The sequence below is a fragment of the Mobula birostris genome, chromosome 8 (assembly GCF_030028105.1).
Source record: "Mobula birostris isolate sMobBir1 chromosome 8, sMobBir1.hap1, whole genome shotgun sequence".
In the NCBI taxonomy this organism is placed as follows: Eukaryota; Metazoa; Chordata; class Chondrichthyes; order Myliobatiformes; family Myliobatidae; genus Mobula; species Mobula birostris.
Genome location: NC_092377.1, coordinates 139,612,557 through 139,633,870, shown reverse-complemented (window position 1 = coordinate 139,633,870; position 21,314 = coordinate 139,612,557). Strand labels below are relative to the sequence as shown.

At 48.2% G+C, this 21,314-nt stretch overlaps 1 protein-coding gene across 3 annotated transcripts in view; it reads right to left on the bottom strand.

Moving 5' to 3' along the window:
* The window catches only part of LOC140201783 (pleckstrin homology domain-containing family A member 2-like), a 131,424-nt gene extending 114,848 nt beyond the window's left edge, over positions 1-16,576 (bottom strand). Inside the window, exons 1-2 of one of the 3 annotated variants that reach the window (XM_072266468.1) lie at positions 16,193-16,575; positions 11,018-11,184 (exon numbers count right to left, since the gene is read on the bottom strand). The gene's annotated coding sequence lies outside the window, so the exon portion shown is untranslated. Of the gene's footprint in view, positions 1-11,017; positions 11,185-16,192 lie in introns of all 3 variants that reach the window. The other 2 variants (XM_072266470.1, XM_072266466.1) reach the window with 2 other exon arrangements.
* Between the last annotated feature and the right edge of the window lie 4,738 nt (positions 16,577-21,314).

Below are 21,314 nucleotides of genomic sequence, written 5' to 3'. Positions count from 1 at the left end.
CCGGCGAGGGTAAGGGTTAAGGTGGGGGGGGCCGGCGAGGGTAAGGGTTAAGGGGGGGGGCCGGCGAGGGTAAGGGTTAAGGTGGGGGCCGGCGAGGGTAAGGGTTAAGGTGGGGGGGCCGGCGAGGGTAAGGGTTAAGGGGGGGGGCCGGCGAAGGTAAGGGTTAAGGTGAGGGGGGCGGGCGAGGGTAAGGGTTAAGGTGAGGGGGGCGGGCGAGGGTAAGGGTTAAGGTGGGGGGGGCCGGCGAGGGTAAGGGTTAAGGTGGGGGGGCCAGCGAGGGTAAGGGTTAAGGTGGGGGGGGGCCGGCGAGGGTAAGGGTTAAGGTGGGGGGGGCTGGCGAGGGTAAGGGTTAAGGTGGGGGGGGGCGGCGAGGGTAAGGGTTAAGGTGGGGGGGGCCGGCGAGGGTAAGGGTTAAGGGGGGGGCCGGCGAGGGTAAGGGTTAAGGTGGGGGCCGGCGAGGGTAAGGGTTAAGGTGGGGGGGCCGGCGAGGGTAAGGGTTAAGGGGGGGGGCCGGCGAGGGTAAGGGTTAAGGTGGGGGGGGCCGGCGAAGGTAAGGGTTAAGGTGAGGGGGGCGGGCGAGGGTAAGGGTTAAGGTGGGGGGGGGCCGGCGAGGGTAAGGGTTAAGGTGGGGGGGGCTGGCGAGGGTAAGGGTTAAGGTGGGGGGGGGCCGGCGAGGGTAAGGGTTAAGGTGGGGGGGGGCCGGCGAGGGTAAGGGTTAGGGGGGGGGGCCGGCGAGGGTAAGGGTTAAGGTGGGGGGGGCTGGCGAGGGTAAGGGTTAAGGTGGGGGGGGGCCGGCGAGGGTAAGGGTTAAGGGGGGGGGCCGGCGAGGGTAAGGGTTAAGGTGGGGGCCGGCGAGGGTAAGGGTTAAGGTGGGGGGGCCGGCGAGGGTAAGGGTTAAGGGGGGGGCCGGCGAGGGTAAGGGTTAAGGTGGGGGGGGGGCCGGCGAAGGTAAGGGTTAAGGTGAGGGGGGCGGGCGAGGGTAAGGGTTAAGGTGGGGGGGGGCCGGCGAGGGTAAGGGTTAAGGGGGGGGGGCCGGTGAGGGTAAGGGTGAGAAAGAGAGAGGGAGCAACTATATTGCGGACCTAGGATTTGTCTGCTGTCTAGATAAAAAACGCTAAATCTAACATTCAGGAGGGTTGAATCGGGAATACACCTCCACACAGGTCTTTGAGTTAGCCCCTGGTCTCCAGCAGTTGGTAAGACTGCAACCAGAGGTCATAGGTTAAGGGTGAAAGGTGAAAAGCCCTTTGTGTTGTGGGAGAAGAGTCAGTTATCACCGAGGCCACCCGGGTAACAGGAATCTTGTCTCCTGCAGTACTTCTTTATCAAGCAGCGGGTCTCTGGAGAGCCAGGCAGCCTGTTTCCTGCTCCACAGTCTCACTTCTGCAGGTGTGCACAAGCCCAAGTCACAACAAGGAGACTGCTTCCATTCTGGAAAGTAACATTCCAGGCACGCCGCAGGCTTTGGTTCCAACACCCCCTACATCACCCCACCTCAAATATCACAGTCGTCTCCATCTCAATCACCAATGCAGGACAGGTTGCCTCAGAAACCCCAGGACAACCTCCACCAGATGTGCATCCTTGGCGTGAACATCTGCCTTATCTTATTCTAGGGACTTCAGCTGCAACAGACACCTTCTTCCCATCTTCCCTACCATCACCTCTTAGCACTTTCAAGCTATATCATTCCAAGTGGTCCTTCATTGTTTGTCATCTATATCTACGACCTGGATGATAACCTGGTTAACTGGATCAGCAAATTCACGGCTGACACCAAGATTGGGGGTGTAGAGGACAGCAAGGAAGGCCATCATAGCTTGCAGAGGGTTCTGCATCAGCTGGAAAAATGGCAAATGGAATTTATTGCAGACAAGTGCAAGGTGTTACACAGAGAATGGTAGGGCACTGAGGAGTGTGGTAGAACAAAAGGATCTGGGAATACAAGTCTATAATTCGCTGAAGGTGGCGCCACAGGCAGAGAGGGTCATAAAGAAAGTTTTTAGCACATTGGCCTTCATAAATCAGTGTATTGAGTGCAAGAGATGGAATGTTATTATGAAGTTATACAAGATGTTGACGAGGCCCAATTTGGAGTATCATGTGCAGCTTTGGCCACCTCCCTGTAGGAAAGATGTAAATCAGACTGAAAGAGTAGAGAGAAAATTTACAAGGATGTTGTTTGGACTGGAGAACCTGAGCTATAAGATTGAAAGGGTTAGGACTTTACTCCTTAGAATGTATAAGACTGAGAGGAAATCTGATAGAGGTATACAAGAGTTTGAGGGATATAGATGGGGTTAATGCAAGCAGGCTTTTTCCACTGAGGTTGGGAGGGACTATAACCAGAGGTCATGGGTTAAGGGTGAAAGGTGAAAGGTTTAAGGGGAACATGAAGGGTCATGACAGTGTGGAATGAGCTGCCAGCACAAGTGGTGCATGCGAGCTCCATTTCAACTTTTAAGAGAAGTTTGGATAGGTACATCTATGTTAGGGGTACGGAGGGCTATGGTCCAGTGCAAGTCAAAGGGAGTAGGCAGTTTAAAATGGTTTTGGCATGGACTAGATGGGCTGAAAGGCCTGCTTCCATGCTGTACTTCTGTGACTCTAAAATGATGGCCTTTCAATTTCTATCTCTTGATCAAGAAGCCATTTCCTGCACTGGACCAGTTTCTCCATTCTAGACCTGGTCCCTCTTCCCTCCGCTCCACCACACCCCCCATCCAAATCAACCTTCACCCTGGTCTCTCCACCTCAGGGAGGTGTTGGGGGAGGGATATGGAGGATCTCCTCACTGGCCCCATCTCTGTATCTGGCAAGGGGTGGGGGGTTGGAGCTGTTCTCTCCCCTTGACCACTGGCCTGGTCTGTCTACCCTGGGATGGAGCGAGGCTCTCCTCACGAGGCGATTTCTCCCCCAAACCTCAGCCTGGTTTCTCTGCCTGGAGGCGAGAGGGGAAGACTCTCCTCATGGGCCTGGTCTCTCCCCCCCCCCCCCCCCCAACAACACAGCCAGATTGCTCTGCTCCGGTGGGGAAGGGGGTGGGTGGGGGTGTTGGTTGAGCAGGAAGCTCTCCACACTGGGCCAAACCTGCCCGAGATCCAAGCCAACCTCCTCACACCCTTGCAGAAACTCAGCCTCTCTGTTATCCCTCTTCCCCATGCCTGATGTTCTAGAACAGAGGGCCACAACTGGCTCGAGCAGGGGCTCTACCTTTAACCAGTGCTGGACACCAGAACTGCAACCAGATTCAAGAATGGTGTCTCCCCCACCGCCGTCAGATTTCTGAACTCATCGCTCCATTTCATCCCTTCCCAGTGGATGCGAACACATAATTCCACCTCTTCCCTTGTCATCACTTAAGCATTTCTTTTTTCAGTGTTCCTTGCACTGTTCACTGTATTCATTGTTAGCAACTAAACTGAGCTTCGTACAATCAAGAAATTTCGTTGCACACTTGTGTATATGACAACAAAAGTAAAGAGAATGTGAAGCTGGATTTCCGAGGCTGTCCAGCATAGCGAGGCGTTGGACACCAATGAACAAGCATCAGGCAGGAGGGAGTCACATTGATGGCCACGCACGGGCCCTTCTCCCCCACAGCTCTTCGCAGAACCAACATCTCTAACAGATATCATCCAGCTGGGAAGGCGCGAGGCATTCAATGCCATTGCATACACATTTCTTCACGCAAGAACAAGCGCCCATCGGGAACTGGAGTCACCCTTGGCATCATTGGGCAGATTTCCTTCCCCAGGCAGTTTGTTTTAACAATCCCACAAACTTCACCTTCACTGGTTCAACTGTTGACTGACAACACCACAGCAACCAACGAGATGGAAGAGGGCCAAGTTTCTCACTCCCATGTATGGAATCAAGCTCCCAGTACGAATACATTTACTTTGGGGAAACTGACTAACGCTTGAGTGACAACTTTGCAGAAAACCTTCCTCCCTGAACTTCAGCTGCCTGTCATTAATTCTCCATCCACACTGATTTGGTCCCTCTCTTCCAACAACGCACAATATCAACTCTGAGAACAGCACCTCATCTCCTTGACCAAACCCTCATAAACTGACAGTGTAGTCAATAACTTCAGATATCCAGCCAGCGAAGTCTATGTCACAACATGCCGTTCAGACAAAAAAAAAATCAAGTTGAAACATTAACACTGCTTTACTCTCCACAGATGCTGCCTGACCTGCTGGTGTCTCCTGTATTCTTAGCATAGGATCTGTGATTAACATACTTGAACAGACAAAGGCTGACAAACACTCACTGTGCAAAAGACAAAATTTGCAAATGAAATATAATACTGAGAACAGGAGTTGTAAAGAGTCCTTGAAAGTGAGTCTATCACTTTGAGAATCAGCTCAGAATAGTGACAATAGAAGCTGTCCAAACCAGCTAAGGAGACTGATGGTTGAAGGGCAATAAGAATCAAGCATAATGTCATTGGCATAGGTCATGAGATTTGTTGTTGTTTTGCGGCAGCAGTACATTGCAATACATAAAAATAAAAAATTATAAATATATATAAAAACTAAATAGTGTAAAAAGACAGGAAAAAGTACTGAAGTAGTGCTCATGGGTTCATTGTCCATTCAGAAATCTGACCACAGAGGGGAATGAGCAGTTCCTACAACACTAAGTCAGTGTATTCAGGCTCCTGTACCTCCTCCTCGATGGTAGCAATGGGAAGAGGGCATGTCCTGGGTGATGGGGGTCCTTAATGACAGATGCCGCCTTTTGAAGGAGTCCTGAACGCTGGGGAGGCTAGAGCCCATGATGGAGTTGGCTAAGTTTACAAATCCCTGCAGCTTTTTCCAATGTTGTACAGTAGACTCCCACCCCCCCAACCAACTACCAGACGGTAATGCAACCACTTAGAATGCTCTCCACAGTACACTGGCAGAAATTTGCAAGCATCTTCCGTGGCTTACCAATTCTCCTCAAAAAAAATAGGCATTGTTGTCTTTGGTGGCCTACCAATTCTCCTCAAACTTCTCAATAAAGTATTGTCATCGTCGTGCCTTCTTTGTAATTGTAGCAATATGTTGGGACCAGGAAAGATGCCCGGATATGTTGACACCCAGGAACCTGAAACTGCAAACCCTTTCCAATTCTGATCCCTCGATGAGGTAATAATTGCTCCTGAGCCTAATGGCGTGGGACCCAAGGTTTCTATACCTCTTGCCTGATGGTAGCACTGAGAAAAAGGCATTTTGACCCAAAACGTCAACAACTTCTACTGCAGTTGCCACTCAACCCACCAGAGTTCCTCCTGTCTCTCCTTACTGCTTCAGTGCAATACAGAACCTAGCCTAAATAACTGACCCCATCAGAGACCACAAGTTGTCATCACCCTAACAACGCTGTCCAGAGCAGCACGAGGGAGGGCAAGAGGACAGTGGATTATGCAGCTGTGTTGCTCACACTGCTTGTTATTGGGCAGCCAGGCAAAGACCACTTAAAGATATCACTAGCCTAAGGTGAGGACTTCCACATTGGATGTGATGCCATTCATAGTCTGATTGTGCTCCAACTCCTCTTTGAGCCTGGTAATTGAACCCATCAACACCAAGACGACAGAAAGTATGGTCACCTCCAGAAAGACAAACATCCCACAATGTGTGATCAAAAGATCAGAAATACAAACATCAAACAAGTCAACAAATTCAGATATCTTGGCAGCCTAACAACAAGTGATGGCAGGTGTGACACAGATATCAAATACAGAATAGCAATGGCGAAAGAAGCTTTCCAAAAAAATGAAGACCATATTAACAGACAGAAAGATGAGCAGGTACACTAAAAACAGAATACTGCAGTGCTACATTTATTCTATCCTGACTTATGGAAGTGAATGCTGGACCATTTCCGCAGCACAACGGAAAAGAGACTAGAGGCAGCTGAATTATGGTTCTACAGGAGAATGCTAAAAATATCACACACACATCAAATAAAGAAGTTCTCAGAAGTGCCCAACCAGTTAGATCACTCATACCAACAATAAGAGAAAGACAATTCAGATTCCGAGGACACATCATGCGGAAAGATGAACTAGAAAAAGTCATATTCTCTGGGAAGATCGAGGGGAGCAAACCTAGAGGAAGACCTCCAGAGGTACATCAAAGCCTAGCCAGGTGGCTACAGATTGAGGAACTGGAAGTCATCCAAAGAACAAGGGATAGATCTGTATGGAAAACCATGGTCACCAACATCCGCCTCGGATATGGCACCTAGACAGACAGACAATTGAACAAGCACAGCTCCAGAAACCTGGGTTCATTCCCGGCCTTGGGCCTTGGCTGAATGGAGAATTCACACTGTCCCTGAGACTGCGTGGGCTTCCCTCGGTGCTCCGGTTTCCTCCCACACATTCTCGAAGAGGTGGCAAGTCGGTGGGTGAGGTGACCACTGTAAGTTGTCCTGCTGGGTGGGTGAGAGGTGGAATCTGCCGGGGAGTTGATGGGGATGCGCAGAGAACAAAATGGGATTGATGTATAATTAGGTCAGATGAGCTGGTGATGGCTGGCCACTAGGTGGGTGAAGAGACCTGTTTCTTTGCTGTGCAACTCAGAGACTGACGAATTGTGAAAAGGCCCAGCAGCAACACCCAGAATAAAATCACCTGATGAGGCAAGAACAGGGCATTTCGACTCTCATTCCAAACCCACAAATCCCACTGCCCCCTTTAGGGAGTTTGTACACTCTCCTCCTGATCACATGGGGCTTCCTCCAGGTGCTCTGGTTTCCTGCCACAGACTGAAGATGTACCGTTTGGTAGGTTAATTAGTCATGGCGATTAGGCTAGGATTAAATTGGGGGGGGGGGGGGTTTGCTGGGCAGCATGGCTAGAAGGGCCAGAACGGCTTATTCTGTGCTCTAGCTCAATAAATAAATAAACTTTCCTCGCATTACAAAATCTGAGAGACTTTGCAACTGACTGAGCGCGTCCGTAAACACAGCTATTAAAAATACCCAAAGTTCAGCTTGGTGTGGCAACAGCTTTGCCCCAGGCTGCAAGAAAGGGCAGAGAACCGTGGACACAGTCCAGTTCATCAGGCAAACCAGCCCCCACCTCCTCCATTGACATCAGCTACAATTCCCACTGCATCAGGAAAGCAGCCAACTGATCATGGACACCACCCACACCCCAGACATTCTTTCTCCTCCTCTCTCCCACCGAGACAGAGGATACAGAAGTTTGAAAGCACATGCCACCAGGCTCAAGGACAGCTGCTGTCTCACCGGTATCAGAATCTCGAAACGACCTCTCCTACACTGGGAGGCCAATACCCGATCTCCCGATCTATCTCATTGAGGCCCTGGCATTTTATTTGTGCACCTTCACTGCACTTTCCCCTGTTACTGTAACAATACTCTGCATTTTCTTTTCCTTTCACTGCCTCAACCTACTTATGTATAGAATAATGTGTGCGAAGTTCAGCCAAGCAAAAACTTCACTGTACCTTAGTACAGGTGACAATAAAAACCCAATATCACAATATCTAATTTTAATTGGAAAGAAATGATCTTCCACGGAGCTTGAAACATACAAAAGGGAAAGGTATGTGAGGAATAAATGTCATATTCCCATAATGAAAATGGAAAAGGCTACAAACACCCAGACAGCATCTGTGGAAGGGATGACATATCTGTTTCACTGCTCAACCTGCTATGGATGTCCCAACATTTTCAGAATCTTAGCTGCTTTTTTTTGTGGTTTTCAGACTTCCAAATATATTCCTACGAGAGGCTAGCAGGAGAGAAAACGATCGCTCAGTAACAGAGACAAATCTGTGTTGCTGTTTCACACTCGGGACAAGTACTAGCCTTTCAGTTCAACATCGCCCAAAACATTAACTTAATTACATGTAAACACTGCACCAGGCCAGATCACTAAATGCTCTAGTGTTGCAAATAATAAGACATTTCAGCCTGTCGATCGGTTCTAACGTCATCTGGCACAAGCTTGCCCAGGCAAGATCTCCTCTGCCAGGCTAGAACGTAGCCGCGCCAGGAGCCTCCACGGTACCACACAGCTCCCAGAGCAGCCCAGGACAGCAGAGCACCCTCCCAAGTCAGACCCGGTCCCTTGGGAAAGGACACAGGCAGTGTCGGTGAGGTGCAGAAAAGTCCCATTTCAATTGGAGCGTGTACAGTAATTCACACTCCTCTGTACGGATGGGGTGGGGGGGAGGTAAGGTAGAGATAATTGGGCCCATTGAACCTGCTCCACCACCTGCTGCCCACTTTCTACCCAGTCCCACTAATGTCCAAAACAACAGGGAAAGCTCAGCAGGTCAGACCAGGGAATGCTAACAACCCACAGATGCTGCCTGACATGCTGAATATTTCCAGCATCTACAGTTCTTTGCATTTGACGCTGAGGTTCCACAAGACCTGGCACTTGAGCAGTTAAAGTTTTACTACCCATTGTAAGGAACCTTCGAAATTTCTCATCCTAAACCCCTAAAGCCCCAAGGAGGCCATTCAGCCCATTGAGTCTATTATAGCTCTCGCAGAAATCCAAACATCGACCTTCTCCACTCATCTCCTGTAACAGCTTCTCTCTCACAACCCTGTCTACAACTCCTGATTCACCTACCAGTCATCTACAGATCTGGCAATTTACAGCAATCACTGACAATATGTTGCCGGCTGGTGGCGGAGTGGCATTAGCGCCGGACTTCGGAGCGAAGGCTCCCGAGTTCGAATCCAGCTGGCTCCCTTGCACACTTTCCACCTGTGCTGGGTTGAGCGTCGAGCTGGCAACTCGGCCTCGTAAAAATAAGAAAGCCTGCTAAAAAAAAAGTCATCATGACGGCGTCCCGACGACTCCACTTGCAGTTAAGGTCTTTCTTCTTCTTCACTGACAACACTGGAAAACTCTAGGTGAAGTGTCTCAACCTGAAATTTTGATTGTCCATTGCTGTCTGACCCACTAAGGTTCTCCTGCAGCTCTCGACCAATTCACCCACCCGCCCACGTCTTGCGACACTGGTGGGGGGGTAGCCACAGACAGAGTGTGCAGCAAATCTCACACAAAGCACTGGAGGTCAGGATTGACCTCAGGTCACTGGACTGGTGAGAATGCAACACAACCTGATTCAATATTCACTATTCTCCCTCTTCCCTCCCTCCCCACCGACTCTCTAAAATTCCCAGCCCGAAGGAATGTTCTGATGCAAGGTCCTTCCATGACTCAAGGGCAAGGCTTAATCTCATCCCCAGAAGGGAGCGAGGAACAACTGCAAGACCACCAAGTGTGCAGGCGACACTGATCCCTTTCACCACCTACTGCACTGGCTACACAACTCCCCAGAGGTGAAAGGTGCTACACAAATGCAAGTCCTGCCTATGCCAACCAAGGAGCGTTCCTTCAGTGGGGCGACACAGGGCAGGGTCACTGATCGGTGGTCACTGACGAGGGACGGTTTGCGTTCATTGCCCAACTGGGACAAGAGCAGCTCAACCTTCATCTCCCCTACAGATGCAACACAGGACTGGAGTTTCATCAGAACTGGGGAAGGGTGTCAAACCGAAGCACTGACGGCTCATTTCCCTTCCACACCTGCCGCCCGAGCCGCTGAGCTCCTCCGGCATTTGAGTGTGGCTCAACATAATTTTCACTCGTTGGCAATTCCAGAGCAGCTGATGTTGCACAGTGAGGTCCCACAAGCAACGGTGACATGATTGAAGGGGGAGTGCTGAGAGACCCGTTCTCCTTCAGCACATTGCTGCAGGGATTTCACACCCCGACATAATCGGCAGCGTCAGACCCGTGAACTGCGAGACTGCATCCCGGGCCGCTGCTCACACAACTTCGGGGGCGGGCTATGCATGAGGGGTGGTGGGGGGGGGGGGGGGTAGTCGGGGTGTTGGATGGGACCTTCGTCCTCGTACCAACACAACCCAGACAAACTGTGGAAAGAGTGCGAGACACGCACCCAGACTGCAGCAGCCATCACCCGGCATCGGAGTGACGCAAGCGCAGTCTCACAACCCCTGACCCGCTTTGGAACGCAGAGCATCCCCCCCCCCCGCCCCCCGGGATGACCACTCGCTGCTGGGCTCCATTTGTGACCCCATGACCCCACCACCACCCGGACACCGACTGCAAAGAGCACACGTGCACAATAAAGCCTCATTCCCCACTCTGGTTCGCACTCCCGAGGGAAGAATCGGATCATCAAGGCTGGGAGGCGGTTGGATACCATTACGATTCTTGTAACCCCTCGCGCCCCCCCCCCCACTCCCCCCGGAGTTACTGCTCTCACATGATCACAACACAGCAAAAAAATTGTTTCCATGCCATCCGGTCGTCTAGTACCTCGAGGTAGTAGAAAATGAAAACAAGATGAAGGCAGGAATATCTGGTACTTACCCCCACCCCTTCTCGTTTTTCTTCCATTTCCCATTCTAGATACCCTCTCGCCCCTCTCCCTTCTCCTCACTGCCCATTACCTCCCTCTGGTTACCCTACTCTTCCCCTTTATTCCATGGTCCACTGCCCTCTCTTATCAGATTCCCTCTTCTACAGCCCTTTTCCACCTATCAGAATCAGGTTTGCTATCACTAGCATATGTCGTGAAGTTTGCTGTCTTAGAGGCAGCAGTACAATGCAATACATAATAATTGGAAAAAAATGTGACTTACAGTAAAATAAATATTATTACATACACACATATATGCATACACACACATACTAGTTAAATTAAATTAGTGCAAAAATAGAAATAAAAAAGTAGAGAGATAGTGTTTATGGTTTCAATGTCCATTTTGAAATCCGATGGCAGAGGGGAAGAAGCTGTTCCTGATTCCTAGCTTCTCATAGCAGTTCCTCTCCCCCACCCACCTTCCCCCTCACCTGGTCTCACCTGTCACCTGCCATCCTGTACTCCTTCCCCTTGCCCCACCTTCTTATACCGACTTCTGCCCCCTACCTTTCCAGTCCTGATGAAGGGTCTCAGCCCGAAACGTCAATCATTTACTCCCCCTCCTCACATACCTGACTTGCAAAGTTCCTGCAGCATTCTTGTAGAGGCAGAGAGTGCAGAGCAGGTAGGCAAGGCAGTTTGGGAGATCATTATCGTCGAAGCGGTTTGTTTAAGAGTCTGGTAACAGCAGGGTAGAAGTTATCCTTGAGCCGGGTGGTGAGGCCAAGACTGAAAGTGCCTAGCAATACACAGATTTCAAACTGATAATGTTGTAAGGTTGGTTAGGCAGATGGGGGGGGGGGGGGGGAGGGGGAACAAGGGACCACTAACAGAATCAAAAAGAGGGGAAAGGTTATGGTGAGAAGGTTGCTTTTCAATTGCAGATGTTTTAACCGTTAACACCCAGGGGAAAGATAGAAAGCAGACCAGACACAATCTTGGGCAAATTATGATAACCATCTCCTAACATAATGCCAATACCACCCCCCTCGCCTCCACAAACTCAACAAATCACATAATCAATTCATGTACTCCTGAGCTCCGTCTAACTAACATCTTAGGTATATCAGGGGTGTGTGCACGCCGTCATGGATTTGAATACATCAAGACTGGCCCAAGGAACATTATTAATCATAACTGTGTGTAGACAGCAGCCTTTGGAAAATGAAGATCGATGATAGGAGCGCAAACACGAGGAAATCTGCGGATGCTGGAATTTCAAACAAAACACACATAAAAGTTGCTGGTGAACGCAGCAGGCCAGCATCTCTAGGAAGAGGTACAGTCAACGTTTCGGGCCGAGATCCTTTGTCAGGACTAACTGAAAGAAGAGATAGTAAGAGATTTGAAAGTGGGAGAGGGAGGGGGAGATCCCAAATGATAAGAGAAGACAGGAGGGGGAGGGATGGAGCCAAGAGTTGGACAGGTGATTGGCAAAAGGGATATGAGATCATGGGACAGGAGGCCTAGGGAGAAAGAAAGGGGGAGGCAGTAAGCCCAGAGGATGGACAAGGAGCATAGTGAGAGGGACAGAGGGAGAAAAAGGAGAGAGAGAAAAGGAAAAAAAAAATAACGGATGGGGTACAAGGGGAGGTGGGGAATTAACGGAAGTTAGAGAAGTCAATGTTCATGCCATCAAGTTGGAGGCTACTCAGATGGAATATAAGGTGTTGTTCCTCCACCCTGAGTGTGGCTTCATCTTGACATAGAGGAGGCCGTGGATAGACATATCAGAATGGGAATGGCTGTTAGTTCCATCCCTCCCCCACCTATCTTCTCCTATCATTTCGGATCTCCCCCTCCCACTCTCAAATCTCTTACTAACTCTTCCTTCAGTTAGTCCTGACGAAGGGTCTTGGCCTGAAACGTCGACTGTACCTCTTCCTATAGATGCTGCCTGGCCTGCTGCGTTCACCAGCAATTTTTACGTGTGATGGATGATAGGAGACACATTTGCTTCCCCTCTTCCAGCATCATAAGACTGAGCAGAATGAGGTCACATGGCCCATCGAGTCTACTTCACAATTCCATCATGGCTGATTTTTTATCCTTCTCAACTCCATTCTCCTGCCTTCTCCCGTAACCTTTGATACCCTTACTCATCAAGAACCTACCAACCTCCATTTTCACAAGTTCACAGTACAATTTCGGAGTACATACATGTCACCACATACAACCTGGAGATTCTTTTTCCTGCATTTAGCATACTTAGCAAACCTATAGAACAGTAACTGTAAACATGATCAATGAATATCAAATGGTGCGCATGCAAATGCAAATAAATAGCAATAAATAAGGTGAGCATGAAATAACAAGATAATGAGTCGTTAAAGTGAGATCATTGACTGTGGGAACACCAGAAATAGAATGACTGAGGTTCTCTCCTTTTGTTCAGGAGCCTGATAGTTGAGGGGTAGTAACTGTTCATGAACCTGGTGGTGCGAGTCCTGAGGCTCTTGTACCTTCTACCTGATGGCAGCAACAAGAAAAGAGTATGCCCTGGGTGGTTTGGATCTTTCTTGGTGAATACTACTTTTCTACAACAATGTTCTATGCAGGTGTACTCAATGTCTGGGAGAGCTTTACTCATGATGTACTGGTCTGAAATGAAAATTGGCTGGCTGACAGAAAACAAAGAGCAGCGATTAACGGGTCCCTTTCGGAATGGCAGGCGGTGACCAGTGGGGTTCAGTGCTGGGACCGCAGCTGTTTACAATATATATTAATGATTTAGATGAGGGAATTAAAAGTAACATTAGCAAATTTGCCGATGACACAAAGCTGGGTGGCAGTGTGAAATGTGAGGAGGATGTTATGAAAATGCAGGGTGACTTGGACAGGCTGGGTGAGTGGGCAGATGCATGGCAGATGCAGTTTAATGTGGATAAATGTGAGGTTATCCACTTTGGTGGTAAGAACGGGAAGGCAGATTATTATCTAAATGGAGTCAAGTTAGGAAAAGGGGAGTACAACGAGATCTAGGTGTTCTTGTACATCAGTCACTGAAAGCAAGCATGCAAGTACAGCAGGCAGTGAAGAAAACTAATGGCATGCTGGCCTTCATAACAAGGGGAATTGAGTATAAGAGCAAAGAGGTCCTTCTGCAGCTGTACAGGGCCCTGGTGAGACCACACCTGGAGTACTGTGTGCAGTTTTGGTCTCCAAATTTGAAGAAGGACATTCTTGCTATTGAGGCAGTGCAGCGTAGGTTCACAAAGTTAATTCCCAGGATGGCGGGACTGTCATATGTCAAAAGATTGGAGCGACTGGGCTTGTATACTCTGGAATTTAGAAGGCTGAGAGGGGATCTTATTGAAACATATAAGATTATTAAGGGATTAGACATGCTGCAGGGTGAGTCCAGAACCAGAGGCCACAGTTTAAGAATTAGGGGTAGGCCATTTAGAACGGAGTTGAGGAAAAACTTTTTCACCCAGAGAGTGGTGGATATATGGAATGCTCTGCCCCAGAAGGCTGTGGAGGCCGAGTCTCTGGATGCTTTCGAAAAAGAGATGGATAGAGCTCTTAAAATAGTGGAATCAAAGGTTATGGGGATAAGGCAGGAACTGGATACTGATAGTGGATGATCAGCCATGATCACAGTGAATGGCAGTGCTGGCTCGAAGGGCTGAATGGCCTACTCTTGCACCTATTGTCTATTGACCATCTTTTGTAGGATTTTCTGCTCAAAGCCATTGGTGTTCCCACAGCAGATTTTTTATAATAATATACATAGTTTTAAAATCCCCCATTATAGGAAACATTTTCATGTCCACTCTGCAATACTCAATAGGTTTCAATGATATCACCCCTTAGTCTTCTAAATTCCAGCAAGTACAGGCGCAAAGCCATCGAAAATACATTAACCCTTTCATTCTTAGGTTCATTCTCGTGAACCTCCTCCAAACCCCCTCCAAGCTTTCTGATATAAGGGTCACAAATCTGCTCACCATATTCCAAATGCGGTCTGACCAACGTCCTCAGCACGTTATGACAAACTGCAATTTAAAAAAAACAACCTGCCCGTCACTCTAATGCAGCACTGAGGGAGTACCGGTTTGTCAGAGGTCCCGTTCAATTTTCTCAAATAAACAAGCCTCCCACAGAACAGTTCTTGGCAAGCAGGGCTCTCCCAGGGTCTTGGGTAACATATAGACCTGAAGCAACAGCAGCCAAATGCAAACTAACTAACAGCCGACTTCTGTCAAAGTCTGACACTGTGCGGAGATTGCCAGTTGCATTTTCCACTGAGGAGCACTGCGGGACATCCCTGGGAGATGAACAGCACTATACAGCTATGCGACCTCTGGGTCCTGCAAAAACCTATTTGGGATGCAAACAGCACACTGCCTACAAATTCCAGTGCAAAGTTTTTGTACAGGGCGGGTTGTGGCTGGTTATTCCAAAGTAGACATCAATTCTTCGCAGTGTTCGTGGCTTTTTTCCCCCCATTCAGTCACAGGATGTGGACAGCACTGGCAGAACGATCATTTGTGTCCTTGAACTTAGTTGGAAGTTAAGAGTTAACCTCATCAGTGGACCTGGAGTCACACATCAGTTAGGGAAAGCAAATTTCCACAGCAAATAAAATGTATTACACTATTTTATAGAACATAGAACAATACAGGAACAGGCCAATCAGCCCATAATGTTGTAAAAAATCATCTAAAAAGCAAATCAAAAACACTGAAACACTTATCCCTCCTACATGCACATGTCCATATCCCCCCAATCTTCCTTGGAGCACAGAACAGGAACTTAGCGTATTTAAAACTATATTATAATACATTATTGAGAGGATCAGATAGTTTCATTGTTACTGTTACTGAAAATAATTTCCTCTTAAAAAGTCTAGATGTCAATTTCTCAAATATAAATTCCCCTGTGGGTTTTGAACTATGTTTCCAGATCAGAGTTTCCAGATCACTGGTCTGGAACTTGGCTTCTAGTCCAGTAGCATCACTGTCCTACTGTTCTTAAACAGTCTCAATCCCACTTACACCTCAAAGCAAAAATATCAGAGATTATCAGCAAAGCCACAAGTGGGTTGATACAGACTCTATAACTCTACACCCAGCCTAAAATACAGAAGAGTGGGGGGGGGAGAGTGGGGGTGGGGAAGAGTGGGGGAGATCGTGGGGCGTGGAGGGGTGGGGAAGAGTGGGGGGAGATCGTGGGGCATGGAGGGGTGGGGAAGAGTGGGGGGAGATCGTGGGGCGTGGAGGGGTGGGGAAGAGTGGGGGGAGATCGTGGGGCGTGGAGGGGTGGGGAAGAGTGGGGGGAGATCGTGGGGCGTGGAGGGGTGGGGAAGAGTGGGGGAGATCGTGGGGCGTGGAGGGGCGGGTGTCACGGAGAGTGGACGTAGCAGGTCGGGTGAGAGGAGGACTGCAGTTCGGAAGGATAACACCAGACTTCCTCGCCCCCACCCCAGCCTCTAGCTGAAACTCTGAACTGTGCAAAAACCCTAGGCTATAAAGGTCAGGGTCCAAACCCAAGCATGTTTTGAGCGTCACCCACTCACCATACACCCGACAGCAGAACCCAGCACCCACTGCTCCAAACTTGTTTACTCTCGGCACATCGCTGCCAAAACCAAACCCCTTGAAGGCAAAATGCAAGGTGCTGGGGGCGAGGGCGAGGTCCGGGCAGAGTTTTGCACTCTTTGCTTTAGTTGCATTTAAGGCAAGAGGTCACTGGGAACACTAAGTCATTCCGCCCTGTGCAGGAGACAACGTTCAGAAACTCACCCAACTAGCAGCCAAGAATCAGTGACATCGCAGTCCCCGCCGCTCTGGCCTCGGCTCACAGTTGAATCTTCTTTGCAAACACAAAATTCCAAACTTCTCCCCCCGATGAGTTGCTGTTCAAAGGAATTTCTTGCTTGCCTCTTTTTTCAGGGGTCGATTTTTTTTTTCCGTGAGTACAATTGTCATCAAACCAGCTGCAGCCGTCTGGATGTGCCAGTCACCAGGAACGGGGTGCTTGCGAACGCGGTTCCCTCTCAAGATGCAAGCACTGGTCGGTTATTTTGCTTTCTCTTGGGTTTTATCAACTGCACGAGGGAGTAAAGACGGGCAAAGAAAATTTCAGAGCTTTTGCAGCTTCTGTGCAGCTGGGCTAGAGGAGGGAGTGTCTACAAATGCAAATCTCATGCAGAGTTTGAAGGGGTTGAGTTGATAGTGGGTGCGGTCTAACAGATGGAACTTTTCTTCCTCATTGGTAACCTGGTGAAGAAAAGCTGTTGAATTTTTTTTAAAGATTTCATAGTGTTACTTCTGCTTTTACCCGCTAAGTTTCTGAGGCGCAAGTACTCGCAAATTCCAGGCAATTCCGGCTTGATTGCCGATATTCAGTAAGCGTTGTGCCTTAAAAGGCAAAAGGGACTTTGCAGCCGCGTTTTATTAGCATTTTGCGTGGCTTTAACAAAACGAAACCGCCTGGTACGTGAACTCGAGGTTTTTACAGCCTGTGTTTTGCAGGAACCGGGGTGCAGAGTTCAAGCCTGAAAGCGGTGCCAACGCTATAGCAACTGGCTGCCTGGAGAGGCTCGGGTCGGAGTGGAGACCCAATGTGAAGGGGTCAATCACCGGGACTTTATTGTCCAGTCAGGGGCGCGAGTTCAAAGCCCATGCTCGCAACTGTGGGATTTTAAATTCAGTTCGTAACCGGAAGTTTTGAAAAAGTCTGCACACTAGTAATGATTAACCCATCTAGTTCACTAATACCTGTACACCTTTGTTGTTTAATCGCATCCATTCTGAAACTTGCGCCCCAGCACCAGTAACCCTCCACTGCTATCTCCACACAAGGGAAAGTGAGGCCTGTGGACTCTCAGATCAATCGGGTTTACCGCTTCGCTGCAAACTCTTCGCTCCCCACTCTTCGCTCCCCACTATACTCCATCACCTACAATCCGGGAGCAATTTACAGCAATCCTTGGGTCTACCAGCCAAGGGAAGCTCCATTCCCTTAACCGACCCCACTCATCTTTGGAGTGTGGGAGGAAACCAGAGCACCCGGGGGAAATCCACGAGGTTACAAGGAGAACTCCACACCGGCAGCACCAAAGGTTGGGATGGAACCCAGGTGAGGCAGCAGCTCTGCCGACTGCACCAGGGTAGTCTCCCTTCTACATTAATTGTTCAAAAACATTTATCTTGAACAAATTCAGTGACTGGATGCCTACAGCTATTCTGAATAAACAATTCCAAACAACCACCCTGTGGGTGAGAAAGAGAATTCTAGTTTCTGACCTGATTGGCCAAGCCGTTACTATTTGAGACTGTGACCCCGGGGTCTAACAGCTAGGAGAAACTCCGTTCCCATAACCACGGTGTCAAGCCACATGAATGAAAACATGCATTCTTACCAACTCAAGAAGGCCAGGTCGTTGTGGCCTGCATGTGACTCTCCATCCAGTAGTATTTGTATGTAGTTGAATGGACAGCAGCGGTTGAGGAAGGAGCTTCTGAGAGGTCAGTTAGGATGGGAAATAAAATGCTCCCCCTCTCCTCCCTCTTCTCCCCTCTCCTCTCCCCCTCTTCCCCCTTCCTCGCCCTTTCCTCCCCCCCCACCCACGCACCTGTTAATCTTGTGAAACCACTCAAAAAAAAAAGGGTGTATTACCCCAGGGACCATAATAGTGATATAGTTTAAAGAATGCCAGTGCTGCTGGTTATAATGACCCTGAACATCGAAGTTCTGCACCTTCCTTTTTTTGTATATATTTTTATTATAAATAAAGTCTATGTTTGAAGCTTAGAAAAAAACTGTCAAATCAATCCCAAACATATGGCCATTGGAGCCAGTCTGCTCATGTGCTGGCAGTATTCTCAAGGTGAGAAAATCTAAACAGTGCCTGCAGTGGTGATGAGTTAAAGCTTTTAATGTCTCACCAAAGCAATCGCCCATTTTAACCGTCAGTGATTCTGTCGGGCCAGCTGCAGCACACCTTTCCAAACCACAATAGACATCTTCAAATCATTAATTTCTCAGTTGTTGCCCAGTTAGTGTCTGAAGCTCTAGTGGCAAAGGCTGGGGAATGAATCATATTATGTGCTGCTTTAAATTCACTGGTGGCTGAAATTGGACCCAGGTATTGTTGGACATCCGCACAATTGGTTGGGTGAGACACTGGGAAACATCAATGTGCTTTACATCAGTCACTGCAAAAGAACATTACGGGTGCAGCTAGGATTTCCATCGCCCAGGTCATGCCCTGTTCTCATTGCTACCGTCAGAAAGGAGGTACAGGAGCCTGGAGCCACACGCTCAACGATTCAGGAAGAGCGTCATCTCCTCTACCATCCCATTTCTGAATGGACACTGAACCGGTGAACTCTACCTCACTACGTTTTATGTCTATTTTTGCACTACTTATTTAATTTAACTGTTTAATACTTACTGTACTTACTGTATTATATACTTACTGTAATTTTATTTTCTATTATTATGTATTGCATTGTGCTGCCGCCACAAAGACGACAAATTTCGCAACGTACTGTATGCTGGTAATATTAAACCTGATTCTGAGGATAAATGAATGGTGCAAGAGGTTTAGATTATATGGGGCCTTGGAGAACCCACACCTGGAGGCACGGCCAACCCTGCAAACTGCCGTTTCCAAAAGCTCCTTCTGAAAAGAGCTATTAAAACAAAAAAACTTCATGCCACCTTGAAAGCTTCTTCCTCCTGGCATCTAATCTGATCAACCATTCTAGTTAAGCACTCCACCCCTTCTATCTATTAACTCAGGCACTTTACTGTCAACACTTTAAAGCACTGTTTAGAAAGCTGTTTACATTGTAAATGCATGCTGGTATTTATGTATTTGTGCACATTTATTCCATATCTGTATTTCTAACTTTATTTGATAATTAGGTTCAATTTTGGTCCTCCTACATACAGGAGTATCGTGGCTGGTGGTCACACTTCCAGTTGGCGTTTGATGTGGTGGTTACCGTGCACCCCCACCCCCCCGGCCACCTGCTCTGGAATCCAGGACGTACAGTCACTCTCCACTGGGCAGGTGATCACTCTCACCTGGCTGAAGCTCTGGGTTGGACAATCACTCTCATAGCTGGGACCCAGGAGGGTAGTCACTCCTGCCAGAGTCTGGATTTGCTTGATCAGTCACCACCCCCCCCCCCACTAGAATTCCAGGGTGGGTAACATCTCTTCTAGTGCCACAAATTTAATTCCTGTACTTGTTTAACCTCTCTTGAGGAATCTCAGAAAAACAATGAACAATGAAACCTTTAGAGTGCAAGATGTTTGAAGATACAGTGTCCTTTGTACGATCTCTGCTTTTGCACTCCCTGCATTACCCAACCTATTCAGAAGGGTCTCGGCCCAAATGCAGACTGTCTATTTCCCTCTATAGATGTTGCCCGACCTGCAGGGAAATCTGTCACTACTTTGTGTGCAGATCTCCAGCATCGGCAGAATCTCTTGTGTTTTTGAATTACTGTATATATTCTTGCTCTTTCTCCCTGTATACGTGTGAGAGTACTGAATGGCATGTGTTTCAATGTACTTAATTAGGCTGTGGCCATGTATATCACAGGAGTGTACCTGAATGCACTTGTTCCAGCCTCAGTTTCCAATCTGGTTCTTACCAGATGACTCCTCAAAGACCCTGTTAGCCGACCGATTCATTTTGATTGAATGAGCATTAAAAGAGTGGGTTTTGAATTAAATTTGAGGAGATTGGTGATTACAGTGTGAATATTTATTTATTAATTGAGATACCTTATGGCCTCCAAGCCGCACCGCCCTTTTGTAATCATAGCCCAGTCACAGGAAAATTTGCAATGACCAATTAACCTACCAACTGGTACTTCTTTAGTCTGTGGGAGGAAATCAGAGCACCCAGAGGAAACCCACGCGGTCACGGGAGGAATGTACAAATTCTTTGCAGGCAGTGGTGGGAATTGAACTCACTGTAAAGCATTGTGATAACCACTACACTACCATGCCGCCACAATGCGCCTGTGATGTAGTTCGCCATTAAACACCGTCAAAGTGCACTGGACTACTAATTTTGTCAGCCATCTGGGGGAATCAACAATGCATGGGATATGAGCATGCGTGTGCATTTGCACATGTATGTTTGGGTAGGTCTTGTACGAGGGGTGATTGATAAGTTCGTGGCCTAAGGTAGAAGGGGATGAGTTATTAACCAAACTTTCTGCATTTTCACTCAGAGTTGAACTGCACGTGCATGTAACGAGAGCGGTATAACTCATCTCCGTCTACCTTGGGCCACAAACTTATCAATCGCCCCTGCTATGGACCACCTGGAGGTCCAAGACGCTCTCGTTACATGCACGTTCAGCTCAACTCTTTGGGTGATAACACAGAAAGTTTGAAGTTAATAACTCATCTCCTTCTACCTTAGGCCACAAACTTATCAATCACCCCTGCTGTGGACCACTTCTACAAAAAAGGGATCTGTATGCTCCGCGACTGCTGGAATAAGTGTGTACATGTAGGAGGGGACTATGTTGAAAAATAACTGTGCTAGGTTTTCTAAAATTGACTCCTTCTACCTTAGGCCACGAACTTATCAATCACCCCTTGTATGTGTGTACGTGAGGCCTATAGGACAGTGTGTGAGTGTAATGGCATGTATATTAGTGTGTTTGGTGGGTGAGTGTGCATGGTGCCATGAGTGTCGATGGTGTCTGAGTATACATGATATGTGTGTGTACGCATGCACCTGGATATGCAGACTATACACGTATGTGCCATAGCTTATTATACCAGTCTGCATGTTGATGTTAGTGCTTCTACTTATGGTTTGCAGATGTTCGGAAAGTTGGTTGTGGTTGTAACTCCAGCAGAAAGAAAAATGTCAGTGCCCAAGTT